The sequence below is a fragment of the Mytilus trossulus genome, chromosome 4, assembly GCF_036588685.1.
Source record: "Mytilus trossulus isolate FHL-02 chromosome 4, PNRI_Mtr1.1.1.hap1, whole genome shotgun sequence".
NCBI lineage: Eukaryota > Metazoa > Mollusca > Bivalvia > Mytilida > Mytilidae > Mytilus > Mytilus trossulus.
Window position 1 is genome coordinate 47353382 of NC_086376.1, and position 15797 is coordinate 47369178.

The 15797-nt window shown below is 31.0% G+C and overlaps 1 long non-coding RNA gene across 2 annotated transcripts in view; it reads right to left on the reverse strand.

Annotated features, from left to right (window-relative positions):
• Positions 1-3288: 3288 nt before the first annotated feature.
• LOC134715408 (uncharacterized) overlaps positions 3289-15797 on the reverse strand; it is a 32165-nt gene continuing 19656 nt past the window's right edge. The window contains exons 1-3 of one of the 2 annotated variants that reach the window (XR_010106702.1): positions 5511-6622; positions 5081-5159; positions 3289-4515 (exon numbers count right to left, since the gene is read on the reverse strand). This is a non-coding gene — a long non-coding RNA (uncharacterized LOC134715408). Of the gene's footprint in view, positions 4516-5080; positions 5160-5510; positions 6623-15797 lie in introns of those variants that run through there. The other variant, XR_010106701.1, reaches the window with a different exon arrangement.

Here is a 15797-nt window from a genome sequence, read left to right on the forward strand (position 1 = left end):
GTTTAAATGAGGTAAATATTTACATTGGCAACAATGATAGCCTTTTTGGGTTCTGCGTTTTTACTATAAAAGATTTCTTGAAATATCTGTCAAATTCTGAATTTTTAACACTTTTGAGTGTAAATAATACTGCAAAACACATATGGAACACAGAATAATTTTGCTCATCATCGAGAGTCTCCTCCAGTGTTCTGGCTATTTTTAGTTTACAGGGCACAAAAAAAATAACTTCTACCTATTATCTTGGATGTAAAAATATGTGGCACCAGTCATTTTAATTACTTGCTTTTAACATATAAGGATGACATGTTGTCAGGTTTACTATTGAAAACTGATAAATTTATTCACATGGCATAATTATGCTTTTAAAAGATCAAACTTTTTGTGGATATTTTTTTAATGGAGTTTATGTTTAGGCATCTTCAAGATCCAGAAGTATTTTCACTTAATATATTATATAAAAAGACTATGTGGTTTGATTTTGAGACATCTCTCCACAAGAAACCAAATAACACAGAAATTAACAACTTTAGGTCAATGTTTAGCCTTTAACAATGAGCAAAGCCTATACTATAGTCTGCTATAAAATGCCTAAGTGTACATGGTGTAAAACAATTCGCTTTTAATTTGTGAAAATTGTTCTCAATTAAAAAGTTTCCAGTATATCTAAAGCTGCATACTATAATTCTAGTACAAACATGTAAACAAGATGCAAAAAAATCATAAATTTGTGTTTGCATTTGTTAAAAGTAGTTTACGTGAATTCAAGTCACTGGGGAATTGTCAATAAAAGAACAAATTTACGCCATCTTTAATTAAAAAGCATTGTATTTTTGTAAGGATAATAAAAAGATAGTTCTGATGGTCAACAATATAGCAATTAAATACTCTGTTTAGTTTTGGCTTCAAAAAAGTGAGGAGAGAATATGACAATAATGTGTTGTAAAAGTGAAATATATAATGTTGTAGGGAATCTGGAAAACAGCAACTAAAGTAATTATAAAATTTGGGGTGGGGGTTGCTTATAACAAATTGTGATTTTTTTTCAACAGAATAAAAATTTGTGAAGCCATTTTGCTATAAATAATTCTTTCTTGTATTTCAATGTGCTTTAACTGGAATGAAAAGTTAAAAATAGAACATCACACAGTAATAACATGGTCCTAGGCCATGCAAGACTAAAAATAATTTGGGGTAAATTTAGGCTGTAACACATATTTACATATAAAATTGCTTATAGAAGCTATGGGAAAGAGAAATTTCTATGCTAAATTGACATGATACAAAAAGCCTGAGCGCAACAAGACCCTTACATTGGACCTTTTTGGACAACAGTATCATCATTTTTAATTAGAAAACTTGCATGTAATATTATTCTCAACAGGCATATATTTGAACCAAAAAACTATCCTACAGAAGAAGAAAAAAAGGTTTCATATGAAAGGAAACAGATACATCAATTTTTGTAAAGTGATTTTTTTACTGACTAAGTGAACTCTTTAAAATGGAATTCAACTAATTCAACTTTTATGTACAATTAGCTCCTTATCAGGGAAATTGCAGAATCTACATTTACTGATCAGGGAATTTGCAGAATCTACATTTACTGAACTCTTAGACCCCAAAACAGTTATTTCAAAGTGCATTTCTTTTAGACAATAAACACAAATACAAAAAAAATATTCTTGTTTTGACAGTTTTTTAAGGTGTAGTGCACTACTTATGGGACAAATTATATCAAAATTATAGAAAAGTCTATCGACTGTAACTCAAAATATGGACAATTATAAGTTAAGGTGGTCTATAATTCAATAATTATTATACAACATTTAACATTACATTAAGTACACATATATATATATATATATATATATATGTGTACTTAATGTAATGTATGACACAAATTATTGTTTTACAGAAACTATATTATTTTACATTCCCTGAAAGTCAGGACATTGTTTCATCAATATTCTCCTATTTTTTGGACTTGTCAAAAATTCAGCCAAAGATGCTTAGCATAACTCAATGCATGAAAAGTTTAATGGATGCTTTGTTCAACAGTTCCAATGTTCTAGTATGGCTCAAATTACAGAAGAGAATGTCTAAGTTATATTGGTAAACTGAGCACTTAAGAAACTTCTAGTATGAGGCATTAAACAGGTGCATTACCTCCCCTTGACCCTGTCAGACTTATGATCCATTACAACTGAGTCAAGTATACCTGTAGCAATAGGTTTGATATTTAGTCAAGAAATGGCTGTGACTGGTAGTAAATAAGGATTACTTTAAAAATATTGATACCTGTAATCTCTTGAATGTATCATTATACCAATTTTGACAATAATATTTTTGATTTCCAAATAAAACCATTGCAATACTAAAAATATTTACAATATTTTTGTTATTTTAAGATTCTCCATTCTTAACAAATGTAAATGTTAACTTAATAAGAACCATTTTATCTGTTGAGCCACAAGTTAAAAAAAAATCCATAGCATTTAATGGTAGAGAGGAAAAGAAAGTTAAGTGAAAATTCAAAACACATTATACACTAACCTTAATTAAAACTTCCACTTTTGTTGAAAATGGAGAATCTTTACATTTATTATTTTTGAATTTATCAACTACATTCTTTCTCTTGTTTATGCAAGATTTGTATGAACCGTTCAAATTGGAAACTGTTCCATAGAGTTAGAAAGACCCCAAAGGGAAATATGGTCACTCCTGGTCTTCTACAGACTGGCAGTAAAACCCTTGCAAATGCACAAGGCCTCTGTTTGGTAGTGCAGGATGTAGAAATTGGCAGCCATGTCCAGTGTCAGAATGAGGATGTTAAATCTGATGTCTTGTGAAGAGAGCTGTCAACATGTTAAGAACATTCACATAATCTCTAAGGAATAATTGATCACATAATTATATCCTTCAGCCACAGTAATTGTTATCTGAAAAAGAAATACACTTTTCAATTTTCTGTCATATTTGAAGAAACTGAAATAGGTAAAAAAATCAAACTGTGAATAACAATTAAAGCAGAGAAACTTTTGAAAACAGTATTTTTTTCCCTTGACAGGTCAATCCAGAAAATATTAAATTGTAAAAAGATTATTATAAAAATCACATGAATTGAAAAATTAAAATTTTATAACTCTATAAAACAGTTCTTTTTTACCTTTAAAAGTCAACTCTAATAGACATTTCCAACATCAATCTGTAAGGACAAGCTGTAATGCTAACCTGAAAAATAAAATGCTGTGTCATTCAAAATAGTAAAAAAGAAAACACTGATGGTATACATTTGTACATAATATATAGAAATGGATATAAACATTTTAAGGTAAAAGAAGATGCAGAGAAAACATCAGTGTGACAACATCCCAACAACACTAAAAAATACAACATACTTTCCAACATCATAAACCCCCAAAGAGTGAGAATCCCTCTTAGCCTTGACAGCTTAGGGGGAGATTTTAATTTTCGACTCCTAGGAGTCGAGATTAAGAATTGAATGATGGACAGTTAATGCAAGAATTTTTCTTGCTACCTGATTGGAAGATATTACGAGACCTGAATATTCAAAGTTTATTGATTGGTTAGGACAATCCAAACCTAGTAAATGTCCTTCAATCCCGTAGAGTATCTGATTTGTCCTCTTTATTTTAGGTGTAATAACACCATTGATTTTTCCCTACTAGTCCATGTTAAATTGACACTTTTAAAAAAATTGTACAGTATTTACCTTTATTTCAACCAAAAATTTGCATGTGTAAAGTTTAATCCTTTCCAGTGATACAGTGAAAAATTCACACTACATTTCATTGCATATAAGAAAATAATCATCACCGGAAGTAAACAACCCAATTTTTACACTTGTATTTACTGGTTACTTGCTTTGGTAACTATGTAACCTTAACATTCCAGAATATTTTATAAGACGACCAAATAAAAAAAGAATGATGCATTCAGACATCCAACATACATATTTACGACTCAGAAAAATTTAAGTGCATTGAAATGCAGGGTTAATTTTCTACAACTGTCAAATTCAAGGGAATATTTTTTTAGGCCTACTTTTGTATGCAACCGGATGTGGCGTACCATGATTTGGTGGTATTACACCTAAAGAACACCTAAATATCAAATAAACTTAATGTAATTTTTTTCCCTCCAATTGCAAGTTATTTCAAGCATATATAACTGTCAAGTTTTGTCTCAGTCAGAGCTATAGTTTCAGAGAAAATCACTATAATGTAAGGCCATATCCTACGGCAATTTCAGTCTAATTTCTTTGAAAAATCCTCATTTCAGTGTATCATTATAAAATGCAGTGTTGACTACTATCTGATCATAAACTCATGATCTATGAATTCAAACAATTAAATAGAATACAAAAGACAACTTTAAGATGATAAACAATTTTATTGCACCTTTTAGAGTTCATTTGAAGGTCTGTTTTGGTCTGTTTTGGTCCATTTTTCCTCCTTCCTTCCTTTTTCATCAAAACTTGATATCTTTTGTCTAAAAAATAAAACAAATGTGATTATTTACCCACAAAAATTAAATAAATATAATGTTAAATCAATAATTAAAGTGTTTTAGCTGAAAGAACTGTCTCTATAAATGTTAACAGCCTACACGGAAGTTTCTATAAGCCCTTATGTGTAACTCGAGTTTTTGGTCTGTTAGCCTAGTGTGACAAATAACGGTTCCCTTTCAGTCAATCATTTATTGTTACTGGTATCAAGGTCTTTTTATTAACTCGTAACAGTATATTTCTAATAGATTTATACAAAGAGTCAACTTTCTTGTATTTTACATTAAAAAATGGGGAAAAAGAGTAATAAAAAAATACCTCAAAATGTTTTAAAAAGGGTTATGTCCCTTGGAATGCTGGTACAAAAAATAATTGGTAAGAATTATAAAGTTTAAGTATGTGAGACTGGTATCTGATGTGTATAAATCCAGGGCAAATAACTGTTTAGATGATTTATTGTCTGTGCAAAATGTAGACGGCACAATGGCAAATTGTAAACTTTTGCGGCCAAAAAAAACAACAAAAAACATGATGATAGTTGATACTTACTTTAGTGCTGAAGTGTCATCTGCAGAACAATTCACATATAAGATTTTTCAACAGAATGCTCTCCAGAACATGGTTAACACTGAAATAAAAAATTCACATGTTGTATAAACAAAACTGTAAGGGTAATTTAAAATTTAACACAGTAAACTAAATACAGCTTTGTCTGTCCAAACATTTGACTTAGAAAACATCGGTAAACCCCCATTTCAAGGCAATTTTACCTCAAACCTGCTTTCTGTGTCTAAATCCATTCCGAATTGTCCATGTTTACAATGTATGAACTGGTTTATTTATAACTTTTAAAAATGAAAGTACAAAAAGGTCACGAGTGCACATATGGTTTCCCTAAATAGGTGTAATACCACCATTGATTTTTCCCTATTAGTCTTTGTTAAATTGACACTTTTAAAAAAAATTGTACAGTATTTACCTTTATTTCAACCAAAGAAATACTTTGCATGTGTAAAGTTTAATCCTTTCCAGTGATACAGTGAAAAATTCACACTACATTTCTTTGCATATAAGAAAATAATCATCACCAGAAGTAAACAACCCAATTTTTACACTTGTATTTACTGGTTACTTGCTTTGGTAACTATGTAACCTTAACGTTCCAGAATATTTTATAAGACGACCAAATAAAAAAAGAATGATGCATTCAGACATCCAACATACCTATTTACGATACAGAAAAATTTAAGTGCATTGAAATGCAGGGTTAATTTTCTAAAACTGTCAAATTCAAGGGAATATTTTTTAAGGCCTACTTTCGTATGCAACCGGATGTGGCGTACAATACATATGACCTACTATCAATATTATAGACATCTTCATAAAACAATTACACATGACCTACCATCAATACTATAGACGTCTTTATAAAACACAATACATATGACCTACTATCAATACTATAGACATCTTCATAAAACACAATACATATGACCTACCATCAATACTATAGATGTCTTTATAAAACACAATACATATGTCCTACCATCAATACTATAGACATCTTCATAAAACACAATACATATGACCTACCATCAATACTATAGACGTCTTTATAAAACATAATACATATGTCCTACCATCAATACTATAGAAATCTTCATAAAACACAATACATATGACCTATCATCAATACAATAGATGTCTTTATAAAACACAATACATATGTCCTACCATCAATACTATAGACATCTTCATAAAACACAATACATATGTCCTACCATCAATACTTTAGACATCTTCATAAATCACAATACTTATGAACTACTATCAATACTGTAGACATCTCCTTAAAACACAATACATATGACCTTCAATCAATTCTATGGACATCACCATAAAACACAATACATATGTCCTACCATCAATACTATAGACATCTTCATTAAACAAAATATATATGATCTTCTTTCAAAAAGGACGCCCCACTTCGGCAAGCGTTTTACTGCCGGTCGTGAGAAGACCAAGTGACCATATTTCTATACCCCAGCCACCCTTGGGGACTCAAAACTATAGACATCTTCATAAAACACGATAAATGTGTCCTACCATCAATACTATAGACATCTTTATAGAACACAATACATATGTCCTACTATCAATACTATAGACATCATCATAAAACACAATACATATGACCTACCATCAATACTATAAACATCTTCATTAAACACGATACATATGACCTACCATCAATACTATAGAGGTCTTTATAAAACACAATACATATGTTCTACCATCAATACTATAGACATCTTCATAAAACACAATACATATGTCTTACCATCAATACTATAGACATCTTCATAAAACACAATACATATGTCCTACCATGAATACTTTAGAAATCTTCATAAAACACAATACATTTGACCTACAATCAATACTATAGACATCTTCATAAAACACTATACATATGACCTACTATCAATACTATAGACATCTTTTCCTACCATCAATACTTTAGAAATCTTCATCAAACACAATACATTTGACCTACTATTAATACTATAGACATCTTCATAAAACACTATACATATGACCTACTATCAATACTATAGACATCTTTATAAAACACAATACATATGTCCTACCATCAATACTATAGACATCTTCATAAAACACAATACATATGTCCTACAATCAATACCTTAGACATCTTCATAAAACACAATACATATGTCCTACCATCAATACTATAGACATCTTCATTAAACACAATATATATGATCTTCTTTCAAAAAGGACGCCCCACTTCGGCAAGCGTTTTACTGCGGGTCGTGAGAAGACCAAGTGACCTTATTTCTATACCCCAGCCACCTTTGGGGACTCAAAACTATAGACATCTTCATAAAACACAATACATATGACCTACCATCAATACTATAGACATCTTCATAAAACACAATACATATGTCCTACTATCAATACTATAGACATCTTCATAAAACACAATACATATGTCCTACCATCAATACTATAGAAATCTTCATAAAACACAATACATATGACCTACCATCAATACTATAGACATCTTCATAAAACACAATACATATGACTTACCATCAATACTATAGACGTCTTTATAAAACACAATACATATGACCTACCATCAATACTATAGACGTCTTTATAAAACACAATACATATGAAACTACTATCAATACTATAGACATCTCCATAAAACACAATACATATGACCTACAATCAATTCTATAGACATCTTCATAAAACACAATACATATGCCCTACAATCAATACTATGGACATCTCCATAAAACACAATACATATGACCTACAATCAATTCTATAGACATCTTCATAAAACACAATAAATATGTCCTACAATCAATACTATAGACGTCTTTATAAAAAACAATACATATGTCCTACCATCAATACTATAGACATCTTCATTAAACACAATACATATGACCTACTATCAATACTTTAGACATCATCATAAAACACAATACATATGACCTACCATCAATACTATAGACGTCTTTATAAAACACAATACATATGACCTACTATCAATACTATAGACATCTTCATAAAACACAATACATATGTCCTACCATCAATACTTTAGACATCTCCATAAAACACAATACATATGACCTACAATCAATTCTATAGACATCTCCATAAAACACAATACATATGTCCTACCATCAATACTATAGACAATTTCATTAAACAGAATACATATGACCTACTTTCAAAACGACGCCCCATTTCGGCAAGCGTTTTACTGCCGGTCGGGAGAAGACCAAGTGACCATATTTCTATACCCCAGCCACCCTTGGGGACTCAAAACTATAGACATCTTCATTAAACACAATACATATGACCTTCTATCAATACTATAGACATCTTCATTAAACACAATACATATGACCTACCATCAATACTATAAACATCTTCATTAAACACGATACATATGTCCTACCATCAATACTATAGACATCTTCATAAAACACAATACATATGTAGCTACCATTTATACTATAGACATCTTCATAGAACACAATACATATGACCTACCATCAATACTATAGAGGTCTTTATAAAACACAATACATATGTCCTACCATCAATACTATAGAAATCTTCATAAAACACAATACATTTGACCTACTATCAATACTATAGACATCTTCATAAAACACTATACATATGACCTACTATCAATACTATAGACATCTTTTCCTACCATCAATACTTTAGAAATCTTCATAAAACACAATACATTTGACCTACTATCAATACTATAGACATCTTCATAAAACACTATACATATGACCTACTATCAATACTATAGACATCTTTATAAAACACAATACCTATGACCTACTATCAATACTATAGACGTCTTTATAAAACACAATACATATGTCCTACCATCAATACTATAGACATCTTCATAATACACAATACATATGTCCTACAATCAATACCTTAGACATCTTCATAAAACACAATACTTATGAAACTACTATCAATACTATAGACATCTCCATAAAACACAATACATATGACCTACAATCAATTCTATAGACATCTCCATAAAACACAATACATATGTCCTACCATCAATACTATAGACATCTTCATTAAACACAATATATATGATCTTCTTTCAAAAAGGACTCCCCACTTCGGCAAGCGTTTTACTGCCGGTCGTGAGAAGACCAAGTGACCATATTTCTATACCCCAGCCACCCTTGGGGACTCAAAACTATAGACACCTTCATAAAACACAATACATATGTCCTACCATCAATACTATAGACATCTTCATAAAACACAATACATATGTCCTACTATCAATACTATAGACATCTTCATAAAACACAATACATATGACCTACTATCAATACTATAGACATCTTCATAATACATAATACATATGACCTACCATCAATACTATAGACATCTTCATAAAACACAATACATATGACCTACCATCAATACTATAGATGTCTTTATAAAACACAATACATATGAAACTACTATCAATACTATAGACATCTCCATAAAACACAATACATATGACCTACAATCAATTCTATAGACATCTTCATTAAACACAATATATATGATCTTCTTTCAAAAAGGACGCCCCACTTCGGCAAGCGTTTTACTGCCCGTCGTAAGAAGACCAAGTGACCATATTTCTATACCCCAGCCACCCTTGGGGACTCAAAACTATAGACATCTTCATAAAACACAATACATATGTCCTACCATCAATACTATAGACATCTTCATAAAACACAATACATATGTCCTACAATCAACACCTTAGACATCTTCATAAAACACAATACTTATGAAACTACTATCAATACTATAGACATCTCCATAAAACACAATACATATGACCTACAATCAATTCTATAGACATCTCCATAAAACACAATACATATGTCCTACCATCAATACTATAGACATCTTCATTAAACACAATATATATGATCTTCTTTCAAAAAGGACGCCCCACTTCGGCAAGCGTTTTACTGCCGGTCGTGAGAAGACCAAGTGACCATATTTCTATACCCCAGCCACCCTTGGGGACTCAAAACTATAGACATCTTCATAAAACACAATACATATGTCGTACCATCAATACTATAGACATCTTCATAAAACACAATACATATGACCTACTATCAATACTATAGACATCTTCATAATACATAATACATATGACCTACCATCAATACTATAGACATCTTCATAAAACAAAATACATATGACCTATCATCAATACTATAGAAGTCTTTATAAAACACAATACATATGAAACTACTATCAATACTATAGACATCTCCATAAAACACAATACATATGACCTACAATCAATTCTATAGACATCTCCATAAAACACAATACATATGTCCTACTATCAATACTATAGATATCTTCATAAAACACAATACATTTGACCTACTATCAATACTATAGACATCTTCATAAAACACAATACATATGACCTACTACCAATACTATAGACATCTTCATAATACATAATACATATGACCTACCATCAATACTATAGACATCTTCATAAAATAAAATACATATGACCTACCATCAATACTATAGACATCTTTATAAAACACAATACATATGAAACTACTATCAATACTATAGACATCTCCATAAAACACAATACATATGACCTACAATCAATTCTATAGACATCTCCATAAAACACAATACATATGTCCTACTTTCAAAACGACGCCCCATTTCGGCAAGCATTTTACTGCCAGTCGGGAGAAGACCAAGTGACCATATTTCTATACCCCAGCAACCCTTGGGGACTCAAAACTATAGACATCTTCATAAAACACAATACATATGTCCTACCATCAATACTATAGACATCTTCATAAAACACAATACATATGTCCTACTATTAATACTATAGACATCATCATAAAACACAATACATATGACCTACCATCAATACTATAGACGTCTTTATAAAACACAATACATATGACCTACTATCAATACTATAGACATCTTCATAAAACACAATACATATGACCTACCATCAATACTATAGACATCTTCATAAAACACAATACATATGTCCTACTATCAATACTATAGACATCTTCATAAAACACAATACATATGTCCTACCATCAATACTATAGAAATCTTCATAAAACACAATACATATGACCTACCATCAATACTATAGACATCTTCATAAAACACAATACATATGACTTACCATCAATACTATAGACGTCTTTATAAAACACAATACATATGACCTACCATCAATACTATAGACGTCTTTATAAAACACAATACATATGAAACTACTATCAATACTATAGACATCTCCATAAAACACAATACATATGACCTACAATCAATTCTATAGACATCTTCATAAAACACAATACATATGACCTACAATCAATACTATGGACATCTCCATAAAACACAATACATATGACCTACAATCAATTCTATAGACATCTTCATAAAACACAATAAATATGTCCTACAATCAATACTATAGACGTCTTTATAAAAAACAATACATATGTCCTACCATCAATACTATAGACATCTTCATTAAACACAATACATATGACCTACTATCAATACTTTAGACATCATCATAAAACACAATACATATGACCTACCATCAATACTATAGACGTCTTTATAAAACACAATACATATGACCTACTATCAATACTATAGACATCTTCATAAAACACAATACATATGTCCTACCATCAATACTTTAGACATCTCCATAAAACACAATACATATGACCTACAATCAATTCTATAGACATCTCCATAAAACACAATACATATGTCCTACCATCAATACTATAGACAATTTCATTAAACAGAATACATATGACCTACTTTCAAAACGACGCCCCATTTCGGCAAGCGTTTTACTGCCGGTCGGGAGAAGACCAAGTGACCATATTTCTATACCCCAGCCACCCTTGGGGACTCAAAACTATAGACATCTTCATTAAACACAATACATATGACCTTCTATCAATACTATAGACATCTTCATTAAACACAATACATATGACCTACCATCAATACTATAAACATCTTCATTAAACACGATACATATGTCCTACCATCAATACTATAGACATCTTCATAAAACACAATACATATGTAGCTACCATTTATACTATAGACATCTTCATAGAACACAATACATATGACCTACCATCAATACTATAGAGGTCTTTATAAAACACAATACATATGTCCTACCATCAATACTATAGAAATCTTCATAAAACACAATACATTTGACCTACTATCAATACTATAGACATCTTCATAAAACACTATACATATGACCTACTATCAATACTATAGACATCTTTTCCTACCATCAATACTTTAGAAATCTTCATAAAACACAATACATTTGACCTACTATCAATACTATAGACATCTTCATAAAACACTATACATATGACCTACTATCAATACTATAGACATCTTTATAAAACACAATACCTATGACCTACTATCAATACTATAGACGTCTTTATAAAACACAATACATATGTCCTACCATCAATACTATAGACATCTTCATAATACACAATACATATGTCCTACAATCAATACCTTAGACATCTTCATAAAACACAATACTTATGAAACTACTATCAATACTATAGACATCTCCATAAAACACAATACATATGACCTACAATCAATTCTATAGACATCTCCATAAAACACAATACATATGTCCTACCATCAATACTATAGACATCTTCATTAAACACAATATATATGATCTTCTTTCAAAAAGGACTCCCCACTTCGGCAAGCGTTTTACTGCCGGTCGTGAGAAGACCAAGTGACCATATTTCTATACCCCAGCCACCCTTGGGGACTCAAAACTATAGACACCTTCATAAAACACAATACATATGTCCTACCATCAATACTATAGACATCTTCATAAAACACAATACATATGTCCTACTATCAATACTATAGACATCTTCATAAAACACAATACATATGACCTACTATCAATACTATAGACATCTTCATAATACATAATACATATGACCTACCATCAATACTATAGACATCTTCATAAAACACAATACATATGACCTACCATCAATACTATAGATGTCTTTATAAAACACAATACATATGAAACTACTATCAATACTATAGACATCTCCATAAAACACAATACATATGACCTACAATCAATTCTATAGACATCTTCATTAAACACAATATATATGATCTTCTTTCAAAAAGGACGCCCCACTTCGGCAAGCGTTTTACTGCCCGTCGTGAGAAGACCAAGTGACCATATTTCTATACCCCAGCCACCCTTGGGGACTCAAAACTATAGACATCTTCATAAAACACAATACATATGTCCTACCATCAATACTATAGACATCTTCATAAAACACAATACATATGTCCTACAATCAACACCTTAGACATCTTCATAAAACACAATACTTATGAAACTACTATCAATACTATAGACATCTCCATAAAACACAATACATATGACCTACAATCAATTCTATAGACATCTCCATAAAACACAATACATATGTCCTACCATCAATACTATAGACATCTTCATTAAACACAATATATATGATCTTCTTTCAAAAAGGACGCCCCACTTCGGCAAGCGTTTTACTGCCGGTCGTGAGAAGACCAAGTGACCATATTTCTATACCCCAGCCACCCTTGGGGACTCAAAACTATAGACATCTTCATAAAACACAATACATATGTCGTACCATCAATACTATAGACATCTTCATAAAACACAATACATATGACCTACTATCAATACTATAGACATCTTCATAATACATAATACATATGACCTACCATCAATACTATAGACATCTTCATAAAACAAAATACATATGACCTATCATCAATACTATAGAAGTCTTTATAAAACACAATACATATGAAACTACTATCAATACTATAGACATCTCCATAAAACACAATACATATGACCTACAATCAATTCTATAGACATCTCCATAAAACACAATACATATGTCCTACTATCAATACTATAGATATCTTCATAAAACACAATACATTTGACCTACTATCAATACTATAGACATCTTCATAAAACACAATACATATGACCTACTATCAATACTATAGACATCTTCATAATACATAATACATATGACCTACCATCAATACTATAGACATCTTCATAAAATAAAATACATATGACCTACCATCAATACTATAGACATCTTTATAAAACACAATACATATGAAACTACTATCAATACTATAGACATCTCCATAAAACACAATACATATGACCTACAATCAATTCTATAGACATCTCCATAAAACACAATACATATGTCCTACTTTCAAAACGACACCCCATTTCGGCAAGCATTTTACTGCCAGTCGGGAGAAGACCAAGTGACCATATTTCTATACCCCAGCAACCCTTGGGGACTCAAAACTATAGACATCTTCATAAAACACAATACATATGTCCTACCATCAATACTATAGACATCTTCATAAAACACAATACATATGTCCTACTATCAATACTATAGACATCATCATAAAACACAATACATATGACCTACCATCAATACTATAGACGTCTTTATAAAACACAATACATATGACCTACTATCAATACTATAGACATCTTCATAAAACACAATACATATGACCTACCATCAATACTATAGACTTCTTTATAAAACACAAGACATATGTCCTACAATCAATACTATAGACATCTTCATAAAACACAATACATATGTCCTACTATCAATACTATAGACGTCTTCATAAAACACAATACATATGTCCTACCATCAATACTTTAGACATCTCCATAAAACACAATACATATGACCTACAATCAATTCTATAGACATCTCCATAAAACACAATACATATGTCCTACCATCAATACTATAGACAATTTCATTAAACAGAATACATATGACCTACTTTCAAAACGACGCCCCATTTCGGCAAGCGTTTTACTGCCGGTCGGGAGAAGACCAAGTGACCATATTTCTATACCCCAGCCACCCTTGGGGACTCAAAACTATAGACATCTTCATTAAACACAATACATATGACCTACTATCAATACTATAGACATCTTCATTAAACACAATACATATGACCTACGATCAATACTATAGACATCTTCATTAAACACAATATATATGATCTTCTTTCAAAAAGGTCGCCCCACTTCGGCAAGCGTTTTACTGCCGTTCGTGAGAAGACCAAGTGACCATATTTCTATACCCCAGCCACCCTTGGGGACTCAAAACTATAGACATCTTCATAAAACACAATACATATGTCCTACCATCAATACTATAGACATCTTCATAAAACACAATACATATGTCCTACAATCAATACCTCAGACATCTTCATAAAACACAATACTTATGAAACTACTATCAATACTATAGACATCTCCATAAAACACAATACATATGACCTACAATCAATTCTATAGACATCTCCATAAAACACAATACATATGTCCTACCATCAATACTATAGACATCTTCATTAAACACAATATATATGATCTTCTTTCAAAAAGAAGGCCCCACTTCGGCAAGCGTTTTACTGCCGGTCGTGAGAA